Consider the following 8,813-nt stretch of genomic DNA (forward strand, 5'->3'; position numbering starts at 1 on the left):
GGTCCCCGTGGCTGCGGCGATTCCCATCTTCCACCCACTGCAGCCCACACCCCTCGGGACAAGTGCATGGCCAGGTGCCCCTGCTGCCCTGGCCTGCTCAGCGCTGCGGTGTCCCCAGAGAGCGGAGGTCAGCCTGGGACGAGACGGAGGCTGCCGCCCGACGGTTCCGTGCCGGCCGTGGGAGTCAGACAGCCCCGGGTCGGCTCCTTCCCGGTTCTGTCTTCGTGGGCAGCCCAACCAACCTGAAGCTGCTTTCTCTCCTTTTTTAACCAATGTGCTAAAAATACCCACTTCTGGGGATTCTTGTGAGGATGAAAGAGATGCTGGTGGTAGAGGCCGAGGGGACCTCTGCCGTCTGCCTGCGGCCTCGGTAGAGACTGGCGTGTGTGGGAAGGCAAAACTTCTCAATTTCGGCTGAGTAAAGGCAATGATATAATTACCGTCATTTGTAAAATCGGCTCCCATTAATGCCCCACTCCCGTGGAGCCAGCCCCGATGACCTCATTAGCGATGTGTCACCTGAACTTGGGCGCAGGTTTTATCTGAGCAAAGCAGTGAACTCTCGGCACGGACGTCCACTCCTCAGTGGTTTCTGGAGCGGACGGCTGTGCTGACAACGTTTCCTAAAGCGGGGGCCCGTTTCCAGGGGCAGCGCTTTGTGAACTCGTTAGCCTGAGCCCCCGGAGCAAGGGGCCCGGGCTTCCTATCGGCTCCCACCTCGGGATTTGCAAAGGCCCACAGTGAAGGGTGAATTTTGTGTCAACCTTTCAAAAACTGTTGGAGCTTTTGTATTATTTGGATATTTTACGTAGTGCGTTTGTATTATTTTGGTGCCATAGGTATGTGTATAAATGTCTAGGACTGGGCGATGCTGTTTGTCTTTTTACTTTTTTCCCAATACATCGAAAACTCCACAACTGTTACCTCCCGGATCCCGTTTCCCCCACGAGGAGAAAGCGTGGCTCTCCGTCATACGCACTTCAGCGCCTGACGTGTTCCTCATTTTCTGATGGGCGGCGAAGGCCCCCTCCCCCTGCTCCTCACCCCCCAGCTCAGCAGAGAGGAGCTGCTGGCTGACAGCTCCCAGCTGCACAGGGAGATAGCTGAGAATTTCCAGTGGGGAAGCGTCACGCCTTGCCAACTCTGGGGATGACAGAATAATTGGCTGGGATCACAGAACTGGGCCACGGTGCACGGGGAGGCAGAACCGGGGGCCAGGGGTTGGGGGAAGGGAGGATGGCGGCCCTCCCGCCACGGTGGACTGAGCACCTCCCATGAGGGCAGACCAGAGACATTGTGTCCGAGGCTCAGGCCTACCAGCAGCCCTCTCTCACACCCAGCAGCCTAATATGAGCCTGCTCTCCCGTGGGAAATCCCTGTACCCACCCTGAACCCTAGGAACACCCGCTCCCCAGACCAAGTGGCGTTGGTGGCAGAGGCAAGGGGTTTAGGAGGAAGAGCCCTGCTCCAACTCTGGACCCTCACTCAGAGGGGAGCAAAGAGGGGCGGCAGGGACCCCTCGCATCACAACAGACAGGAAAGGCCGAGATGACCCGGGAGCCGGCAGCTGGAAGGAGCAGGTGGAGACGGCCTGCTCTGCTTCCGACCTCGCAGAAAGACGGGAAAGCTTGGCGGCGGGGTGGGGGTGGTTCTTCTATCCGCTGGTTCACTCCCCAACTGGCCGCAACAGCCAGAGCTGTGCTGATCCAAAGCCAGGAGCTTCTTCCGGGTCTCCCACATGGGTGCAGGGGCCCAAGCACTTGGGGCCATCTTCTGCTGCTTTCCCAGGCCATAGCAGAGAGCTGGAAGAGAAGTGGAGCAGCCAGGACTCAAGCCAGTGCCCATATGGGATGCCAGTGCTGCAGGTGGCAGCTCCACCCGCAATGCCACAGCGCTGGCCCTTCTTCTACCCCTCTTGATCAGAGTGCAGCCCCCAGCTCAGGACTCCTGGGTCCCCTGGGGCCCCTCACTCCTCTCCAGCCCCAGCCTCTGCTTTGCCTCTGGCTACTGGGCATAAGGTCAAAGGCAGCCCTGGCCAATAGAATGGGAGCTGAATGTAGAACGCAAGATTTTCTAGTAGCCAAATTTTTACAAAGTAAAGAAGAAACAGGTAAAATTAATTTTAGGTTGTATATTTAGGAATATTATTGTTTCACCAAGTAATCAATACAGAACATAATGAGGTCTTTTATACTCTTTTTCAATACCAAGTCTCCCAAATCTGGTGTGTAGTGTATTCTCACAGCGCATCTCTGCTTGGACTGGCCACCATGTTGGACAGCACAAGCCTAGAGCTTTCCTTTAGCCCTGCTGCTCCCCAAAGGGGAGGTCATTTGGCCTCCCAGAGGCTCCAGGTCCGGCTCCTTTAGACATGGCTGCCCATCTGTCTTTCCTTATCAGCCGGCAGCGGAAGCAAGAGCCCTGGCCTTGGCATCGGCTGGCTCTGCCCCTCAGCCTGCTGCGTGATCTGGAACGAGGCACGGCTCCTGTCCGGCTGCTGCAGTGACCGACGGCTGGGGGTGCCAGGAGAAGGACCAAAGCCAGGCAGTTGTACTTGGGCCATCTTCTGCTGCTCTCCCAGGCGCATTAGCAGGGAGCCAGACCGGAAGTGGAGCAGCCGGGACCCGAACACGTGCGGGATGCTGGCAGTGCAGGCGGAGGCTTAACTTTCTATGCCACAGCACCAGCCCTGTCTGTTGTAAGATTTGTTTATTTGAAAGGCAGAGTGACAGAGAGAAAGAAAGAGAAGGAGAGGGAGAGAGATCTTCCATCCAGGGGTTCATTCCCCAGATGACCACAACAGCCAGGTTGGGCCAGGCTGAAGCCAGGAGTCTGGAACTCCATTCTGATCTCCCACATGGGTAGCAGGGACCCAGGTACTTGAGCCACCACCTGCTGCCTCCCAGGGTGTGCATCAGCAGGAAGCTGGATTGGGAGCACGGAGTAGCCAGGACTGGAACCATGCCCTCGGGGTCCCCAGCGCCGGCTAAGCCTGCTGCCCCACAACCCTGGTCCAAGCAGAGTTTCAGTAGACACGGATGGTACCTCCGGATATCCCGCATGTGGCAGCTCTGGGAAATGAAGAATGGACCGTGGTGCAGGGGAGACTGGTGCGTGCTGGCTGTGGGATCTGCCCCCTCCCTGGCTTCCAGGACCCCCAGCCTGTGGGCTCCCCTTCTCGCTGCTCTTCCCCTCCCTCCCAGGGCATGGTGGATTGCTGCGGGCTCATGTGGCCGAGTCTGGGGACACCGTCCCACCACTTGCTGGTCTGTGAGTTCTCCCCAAAGCCCACCCCTGGCTCCTCCCGGTCACCTTCCCCCATGTCTAGTCTCAGAGAGACTGTGAGACCTTTCAAGGTCATGGTGGGGGGGTGGGAGGGGCCGTGGGAGGCGGCCCCTGCACCAGCTCCAGTGCGGTTATTTCGCCCCAGCAAACAGGTCCAGCTGGTTTGCCACTGGCAGAGTTGGCCCAGGTGCCACAGGCTGGTTAAATGGTAACTTGTATTTGGTTGTTGGTGGAAGGTGACGTGGCACAAGCCCCCCGCTCTGATGGAGGAGCTGTGTGAGACCCAGTGAGTTCTGGACGGTACACTGCAAGTAATGCTTGTTCTCTTTATTTCTGTTCTCTCCCAGAGTCCCCTCCCCCTTCCAGCCTGGTGAGTAAGAGCAAGAAGGAGTGGCGACGGTAATAACAGAGTGCCACAACCACCCGGGGCCTTTCATTGGGACATTTCTTAACCAGGAGCCGCTGTGCCCATTTTACAGCAGAAACAACTGAGGCAGAGAGGCGTGAGGTCACTGTGAGTCAGCGCAGACCTGGCTCCTACAACTGAGCCAGAGAGGAGGAGCAGGCTGGAGGGACCCTCCCTGGAGAAAAACTGGCTCGTAAGCGTTTAAGGATCCCCTGGGCCTCACATCCCCTCACTGTGTGATGCGGGCGCGGGGCCAACCCACCTCTGTCACCTGCTCCCCCAGCAATTTTGGAAACAGACAGGGCAGGGTTTAGCAGCCTCATGTTACAGAGGAGGGGCCTGGCTCAGTGTCCCAGCTGGCCGGGCCCAGAGGAGAGCAGCCAGACGCCAGCCTGGACACAGGCCGGTCCCCCCACCCCTGGTCCTGCCGGGGTGTAGGGACTTGGCAGGGTTTCCCTTAACAGGAAAGGTCCCAGATTCCTTCCTTCTCTCTCCTTCGGGTCACTTGGGCCTGAGTCTGCCGCCTGCCCACAGACACTGGTGGCGGCCATGCTTCCGGCATCAGCTCTGCCCCTTGCCCGGCACAGCTCACCCGTCACCATGCTGTCACTTGGTGGCCACATCCTAGTGAGATGAGGGGAAGGAAGAGGACCCTCGCCCCCATCCCAGTGCCTGGTGTGGAAGAGCACCACCTCCCCCCACCTGGGAGTGTGTGCACCCAGAGAGCCAAGGTGGGGTGGTGCTCCCTGGTCAGGAAGACGGGCAAGGTGAGACAGGTGCCTGCCACGCGAGCCTGGGTCACTCCCCCTCCTGGGTCCCAGCTGTGGCTCATTTTTCTTCTTGGGACCTTGAAAGTGGTACTGCCGGCCTCAGCAGGTCTTGGGGAGCAGTGATGATGTAATGTGTGCGAGGCGGAGCATTTGGTGGGCGCTAAGTAGTACCCCCACCCCACGCCACCCCGCCCCGTGCTGCGATTCCAGACTCAGGAGCGGAGACCCCGGGAGGAAGCAGGGCCCCCCTGTCACCGGGCTGGCTGACCAAGGCTGCTGCACGCCATGCCACGGGGGAGGGGAGGGAGGCTCTGTCCTGGGGAATTTGCAGGGGGGGCGGGTAGGGGCCAGGGCCGCAGAGAGGGCGAGCCAAGGACAGCTCTGCACAGCACGCCACGGCCATGGCCACCGCCACGGCCACCGCAGGCTGACTTGTTTTTCATGCAGACTCACGTTGTGTAAATCCGTGTGGAGCTGGAAACTCTCACGTCAGAGAGGCCACGACCAAGGCCCGCTCCTCACGTGTCTGAGATGTTCCCTGAGGCAGCTCTGGGTGCCTCACACAGACCAAAGCAGGCGAGCTCAGCTGTTCTCCGGATGTGTCCAGGGAGACGGACGCCAGGCCTCAGACCCAGCCTGGGAAAGCCCATTACCTGGTGAGCCGGGAGGGCTCCTCCTGCTGGGGGCTTCCAACCTTTGGCCCAGTTCCTCGCTGCCTGAGGCCCAGGGAAAGGGTGTGACTGGCCTCCCAGGGCCCCAAGGCTGGCCACCATCCTCCTGTGGGGTAAGGAGGGGCGCCCTCTGTGGAAAGACTTTGCGGGTGTCAGCCAGGCCCAGGGTTCTGCTCGCAGGGCTGCCTGCACCTGTCTCGGAAGGGGTGTCCCTTCTCCCTTCTGCTTCCAGACTGCCTGCCCTCCCCAGGGCACCTGCCCCCGGATCACCGCACTGGAGCCGCCCTCACACAGCCGGTTTGAAGCCAAACAATGGCGTGGTTCAGTCCAGCTGAGCAGGAGGCTACAGCAGGGTGAGCCCCGGTCTGCCCAGGCCCAGAAGGGCAAAGGGCCCACAGGTGCCTGTGTGCAGGAGCTGTCTCCTGTGTAACAGAGGGCCTCCTGGGATTTTTCTTCCTGGTGACCCTCCCATGGCTTCGAGGGTACACATGGTCTTCCGTGGCCCTGGAGGCAGAGGCGGAGGTGGAGGAGGAACCAGGTTGCAGCCTTCCCGATACAAGGGAGAACAAGACAGCTGACAGAGACTACCCGCTCTCCCCACTCCAACCTCCAGGGAGCTGACAGCCCAGAGAGGGACCTTGGGCCAGCAGGAGTCTGGGGGCAGGCGTCCTGGTGCCGGGCACCCTGATGCAGGACAGATCAGGAGGGCACAGCTGGTGGGCAGGTGAGCTGGATGGATTTTAGCAACTGGAGTGGCCCTAGGCTGCTGTAGCTGAGACCCCGGGGATACCCTCCCCGACGGGCGCTGGAGGTCACTGGCCAGAACCTGGGAAAAGATGTACAAACCACTGAGCCCCTGCAGCCACAAGGAGGCTGGCGGCCTTGCTCAGCCCCCGCGGCCTGGCTGCCCTCTCCCAGCCCCCTGCAGGTAGAGTCCAGCCTACAGCTTCTCTGGGCTCAAAAGGCCTCTCTCTTTCTCTTTCTCCTTGTACTTCGGTTTCCTGCAGGGGAGTTGATGTTTCTCCCACTGTGTGTAGAACGGAGGCAGCTCCACCCGCGGGGCCCACCCACAGGCACAGGGGACCCATGTCCACATCCAGCTCCATCGTAATCCAGGGTGTGACCTGAGCCAGTCGCACCTGCTTCCGGGGTGTCTTTGAACCAAGGACAAGAGGCCGGAGCCCCTGAGACACTGCCCAGCCCCCAGGCTCCCCATCCTGTAGCTTTCCTCAACCAAACACCACCCCCTCATCCTCTACACCAACAGGAGGGGCAGGCTGGTGCGGGCGGGGGGGCTCCTGGAGACCTGTGCCTCCTCGCCAGGTTCCAGGCTCCCCTCACACTGTGCCCTGCAGTTCCCTGGAAGGCACCTGAAGCTGCCACCGTGGCCCAGGTCCTCACATTGTGCCCGATAATTGTCCCTGCCTAGTAAAGAAGTTTTGTTTCACGGACAGGCTCCATGTCACCTGGCACGGCAGGGGCAGGGCTGGGCTCGAACCCAGAGCGGGCCCACCTGCCAGGCATCAGCACGGAGCCCTGGGTTGCCTTCCTCCACGGTGCAGCCACGTGAACACCCAGGCGCCTCCATTCAGGGCCTGACTCTGCAGCCGCTGGAGCCTGGTGATGTCAGCGTTGCCATGGAAACCCTCCCCGGGGCGGGCGGCGGCAGTGAGCAGGACCAGCCTCCCGGTGCAGGCAGTTTCCCTTTGTGTGGACTTTGCAATGCGTTGCCAAGGCAGTGAGGCCTGCTGGGCGGGTTGGCATGGGGTGGGGAAGGCAGACAAAAACCCACACCACATCTCCGGCAACTGGCGGCTCACCGCACGGGCTCACGGCCCTGGGCGGGAGGGGGCTGCAGGCGGGGCCCCCTGCGCTGACAGCCCAGGCTGGGAGGGCAGGGGGACTCCTGCACCCCTGCTCACGACCTCGACCTCGTGCCGGGCAATGCCTTTTCCATCTTCAGTGCTGTGCTGGGGCCTGGTTCTGGGAGGGGAGGGGGAGTGCGTTCTGAGGACCCCCCCCCCCCGTCTGGGAGAAGGAGCCCCTCCCTCTGTCAGGCTCTTTCACCTAAGTGGGTCGTGTGTACACCTCCTGGCAGCCTTGCACGGGGGGAAGAGAGAGGGCACTTTTGTGCGTTTCTTTTTATTAATCCTCATATCACGGGGGAAGACACTGAGACAGGGAGAGGTGAAATCTCCCACGTGGCCGTGGTCACCCAGTGTGGACGTGGCAGAATCCGGACTCAAACCCAGGGCCTGGAGACCCTCAGCTGAGGCCTCCTTGTCGTCCCGGCCAGGCTGGCATCGGTCAGCTTCCTCCTCCTGCTGGGTTTCCAGGAAGGACCCGAAAGCACCTTGCACAGCATAGGCCCACTCCTGTCCAAGCCTCCCCGTCGCTCCCGGATCCAAGAGGGGATGGAGCTGGAGGAAAATCTCAGGGCGCCTCCCGCCTCGCTGCCCCGCCTAGTAAGGGAAACCAGCAGCGCTGTGTCCTCCCACAGCCTCACGACACGCCCTCCACCTCCTGCTCACTTAAAAGTCCCCTGAAATCCCCAGGCCCTCCCTCTGCCTGGGGGAGGGGGGTTGGTGGCCCCTGACCCAGTCCACAGAGATGTCCCCTTTCTTTCTTGGAAGTCTCCAGGAAGAACTACTGTTGCCTGGGCTAGCCCGAGGCACAGCCTTCCTGCACACACACACACACACGCACACACACACACACACACGCACGCACCTGCTTTCCTGGGGCCTGGACCCTCTGTCTCAGGCTCTCCAGGGTTCAGAGGAGGGTTCCCTGCCCGCTCTAGTCGCAGTCGCTGGGGTTCTGTGATGCCTGTGAACTCGGGGAGAAGGCTGAAGCCCAGGCTGACACCCGGCCCCCGAGTTGGGGTTCCTCCCTCTCCACCGCCATCTCCTTTACTAAAGGCCAGCGAACAGCCGCCAGCAGGGATGCCAGGGATGGTTGCACGGTGAGTGGCGGTGGGGCCGCAGCCCGTGCTGGGCACACCCCAAGCCGCCCATCGCCATTACAGGCTCTGCCTGTCACTCTCGCACTCACGAAGTATTTCCTGAAGTCTGTGCTACACGTGACTAGGAAAGACTTAAAAAGAAAAAAAAGGGGGGGGGGAGAAAAACAATCTCCTAAGAAACCGAAAATGATGGAGGGAAATCTTTAAATAATGCGAACAAGGAAGTCCCTGTGAGCCCGGAAGCACCTGGTTGGGGTTCGTGTCTCACTTTGGGGGCACAAAGGCGATCTGTCCCCAGTGCTAAGAAGGGCCGTCGCTGGCAGGTGGCATTGTGAGTGGCTCGGAAATGCCTTTGTCATCTTCCCCAAACTCTCCACGCAAGAAACCCTGATTTGTGCAAAGCAGAGAAGCCCCCCAAAACCCGAGGTTTGTGGAGGGCACCCTGGGGTGGCTGTCCGTTTCCAGCCCTGGGTCTAGAGGATGGGACCCACGTCAGCCAGCCCAGCCTTTCTCCGTCAGTGAGGGGCGCACCCAGCCCGGCCAATAAGCCTCCCCAGCCCCACCTCTGCGGGCTGCAGGAGGCTGCCTGGGCCAAGGGCGCCCCTGGGGTCTCTGACCTCAGCCAGAGTCCAGAACAGAAGGGGTCAGAGGGCAAGCAGTGGGGAACACCCACGCGGTCTTGGCACCTCCACCCTGGGGATCAGGAGGGAGAGAAA

General features: G+C 60.8%; 1 long non-coding RNA gene across 1 annotated transcript; it reads left to right on the plus strand.

Moving 5' to 3' along the window:
- The first annotated feature begins 5,124 nt into the window (after positions 1 to 5,124).
- On the plus strand, positions 5,125 to 7,648 carry LOC138846113 (uncharacterized). Its single transcript, XR_011383507.1, has 2 exons — positions 5,125 to 5,856; positions 6,140 to 7,648. It is a non-coding gene; the product is annotated as an uncharacterized lncRNA (long non-coding RNA).
- The last annotated feature ends 1,165 nt before the right edge of the window (positions 7,649 to 8,813 follow it).

This window comes from Oryctolagus cuniculus, chromosome 17 (assembly GCF_964237555.1).
Source record: "Oryctolagus cuniculus chromosome 17, mOryCun1.1, whole genome shotgun sequence".
Lineage (NCBI taxonomy): Eukaryota > Metazoa > Chordata > Mammalia > Lagomorpha > Leporidae > Oryctolagus > Oryctolagus cuniculus.